Raw genomic sequence first — 3,708 nt, forward strand, 5'->3', positions numbered from 1 at the left:
TTTAGTTCCACTTTAATTTAGAAGCAGCTATAAAACTGCAAAACATTTTATTATTAAACAAACAGTGTAGGGTTTTTCTCCAGTTATATGTGGTGTAAAGTTGTGCTCCCATTTGTTACTGCAAGCTGTCAGTCAAGCTGTGTATATTGTCTAAATGATGAAAACCCCCATAGACGTCCTTTCTGGTCAGAAAATAGGATGTCAGCTGATGGGAAATATTGTTCTTCTCTTCTACCACTTTGGGAAAAAAAAAATTAATATTTTTTATATGATTGATCTTTGATGGTATATTTAATTTTAACTTTTATCTCCTCACAGTAGACATGAATAAATAAAGTAAAAACCCAAAACTGTAAAAAACAAAAAAAAAACTTGCAAAAAAAACAAAAAAGAAACACTATTACTCTTTCAATCCTACATCTGTCAATAGTTACATCAGAATGAAATGTAAAATAGGTTGGTATGCATTGCTGACCTAGGGAATATATGGTACCAAGATGCATTATGAAAAGAAGAGAAGCTGGTGTGAAGACAGTTTGATGCTTTGGGAAGTGTTCAGCAAGAAAACCCTGAGTCCTCCCCATGTGGATGTCACGGAAACACATACCTAAGCAGACCATGTACACCCTTTCATGGAAACAATGTTCAGGAACAACGTGCAGGAATCATTTAGGGAACACACAATTGAGTTTTAGGTCTTAACATCTGAATTTTCCAGATCTGGCCCAAATCAAGCTTTTGTGCAAATGTGCTGGAATAATAAGCCACATCCATAGTGGCCTCAGGTCACAACCTACTCAACCTAAAGGATCTGATAGTAGCAGATCCCACAGGATATCTGTGACCTTCAGGGGTTTAATAGAATCCATTTGATGGGTCAGGGCTGTTTTGGCACCAAAAAGGAGACCGACAAACTATTAGGCAGATGGTCACGATGTTATGGATCACTTTTCTATATAATACATTGATATTTTTCTGCAATACTATATCAGGATGGCAATTTTTCCCCCACCCGAAGAATTCTCTCAAACAAAATTCATTGAATCTTTTGCACACAGTTTACTGCTCAAATCACATGCACATGTTTGAGTAGAACATGCGTCAGTTTGCCTCTTTCTTAATTTCTGTTCTCCTCAATCACTTCCCTTACCCTGATTTCTGTACGCAGACCACAGTTTAATGAGGCTATTTCATTTACTGGAAGCTGTATGCTAAACAAATGCCTGATGTTGACTGTGGTGACTGGCTAGAGGCAATCTCCTCATGAAACTTTGCTTCCTCTATTTGCATTAAGCCTGGAGCTGTCATCGTGACCTCGCTGTGCCCCGTTTTTGGGATTACTCTTCGAACGTCACCAATCAACCCGCCAATTTGCGTGATATCATTGCAGAATGGAGAAGAAATATTGATGTCAGATGCCTACCCTGCCCTTTAAAATCCGTATCAGTGCTGCCTCTGACAGTATGAAAAAGAAAGCATCAGATACATAAGAAGAGGCACAGTGAATGTCTGTGAGGCTGGCTGATGGATTTGGACCAGCTGATGGCTTTGGAATAGTTTGTGTGTGGAATACAACACGCAACCCAGAGAGGGATGTGATCTGTCGGCTGGGTGCCCCCTCGTCAAGTTGATGTGCCACTTTTACTCCAACCTCCTGCTGCTGCAGCTAACGCTCTGCATTACTTACTCGTTCATTGCTTCATGCCTAGCATTTGCACATTTTCTTTTTTTTATTTTAGTAACTTCCTTCCTTTTTTTCTTACTTTCATTTGGTCTATATTAAGGCATTTCAAAGAAATTATCCTCTCTTCGCTGATTGCCTCTCCACTGGTTGAAGGGATAATGTGCATGGGAGGTGGGGACAGGCAGGCTTTCTCTGTTTCTCGTTGGTGGTTTAATGCACCCTGTCTGCTTGAATCCTTCTCTCAGACAGGGGGGACTTGTGTTGATGAAGATGTTCATCTCTCTCTCCTCTGGAGGGCTAAATTACAGTGTTGTGCCATTAACCAGAAGTTGTGCTCGTGTCTTGGCAGCTTATTAACATATTTCATCTGCAAGCTCTTCCCCTTTTTTATAATTTAGCCTTGCTTCTTATTTTTCTTGCATTGACGTGCAAGTTATAAGTTATAAGATAGAATAACTTATTTGGGTAATTCCAGTGAAATAATCACCATTTCCAGATAGGAACAGAGCATTTTAGCATTTAATTACAATGTGGGAAAAAGAAAAGGACAAGATTCAAAGACTCCAATGAATTACAGAGCTATCTGTAATGTTTAGGGTATCACTGAAAAGACACCATAACCACACACATCCACAGAGGAAAAACAAATGTTTGCCCACACACTGGCACAAAACCACACAGCGTCTGTCATAAGCGCCTGTGAAAGTATGACAGAAGCTGGGAAAGGAATCTGTGGTGAAACACTGGCAGTACATCTACACCACTCTCACATGGCCCTTAAATGCTGGAGTTTTGGGACTGTGCATGCTTGAATACACAGAAACAAACCCACACACTCATCTAGATCCACCTGCCTCCACTGTGCCTCCTCAATCTTTTACTCTCCTTTGTCCGCTTGTGTTGTTCAGAGGTAATGGTCCGGAATAGTTTCTGGTCATCCGGAGAGAAGAATGTACAGATCAACAAGGAGAGGAGTTAACTGCACAGTGTTACAATGGATTACACTTTGACCCAGAGGATAGAGCTGTAAAATCAGCGGAATCTCTGGTGAAGATGGAGAAGGTGTGTCTAGCTGTTTGTTGATTCAGTGAGAAGGCTATCCCAGAGCTGGAGGAGCAAGTGTCAACTCTCAGCAGGACTTTCCATAAGCCAGCGAAGATAACATCTTGTTCACAGAGAGTATACGGGCAACCTTTTTCAGACAGAATTGGTGCAAAAAATATATATATATGTGAAAAAAAATGTCATACTGTGAAACATTAAGACCTTCTCAAATTATTCCCTAGTCTAGACTAGTTTTTGTCTTTTGCAGACTCAGTGATCTGCAAACATGTCTTTACATTGACATGAAAATATATAAATTGTCCTTCATCTCTGTGCTTACTATGACCTCATTTTATTTTCTTCAGAATACTGGAATGGACATAACATATTTCTGGGTCAAAACCAATATAAATTGTTATTTAATCATTTTAATAATGCTTGTCAGTGATTGGTCCTGCTTCTACAACAAGAATGAAAAATTGATTTCTGACTTCATTTTATTGAGCATCAGAGATCAAACAAAATGAGAAAGGCTCTGAAACTCACGAGGGGGAGGAATAATTACCTATATTCTATCAAGTGTGAATTTATGTTCTTGTTAGCCAATGAAAATTATTCTTAGCATAATTTTAACAACTTCAAATTGTTATAATTAAAGGTATTTTAAAACTTTCAAACAAATAAAGTAGGGGATCTTTTTAAAAAGTTGCCCCAATGGCCATCAGGAATTGTGAGCAATTACCCTATGCTCAATTATCCAGCTTCACCATGCAAAACAAACATTTATCACATGCTGGAGTAGAAACATACATAGATCTACATTTTTAGGTGATACGTGTTTAGTTTTTACATGACTTCTACGTTTTTAGTAACAACATTGGATCAGCTCTGGTTCTGCTTCTTCTTCCAAGGTGTGACCCATTGCCTGTAACTGTTTTTGTTGTAAAAGAATGCCCGGGTTTACTTTTCTTCTAGGTTTT

The sequence above is a fragment of the Girardinichthys multiradiatus genome, chromosome 21 (genome assembly GCF_021462225.1).
Source record: "Girardinichthys multiradiatus isolate DD_20200921_A chromosome 21, DD_fGirMul_XY1, whole genome shotgun sequence".
NCBI lineage: Eukaryota > Metazoa > Chordata > Actinopteri > Cyprinodontiformes > Goodeidae > Girardinichthys > Girardinichthys multiradiatus.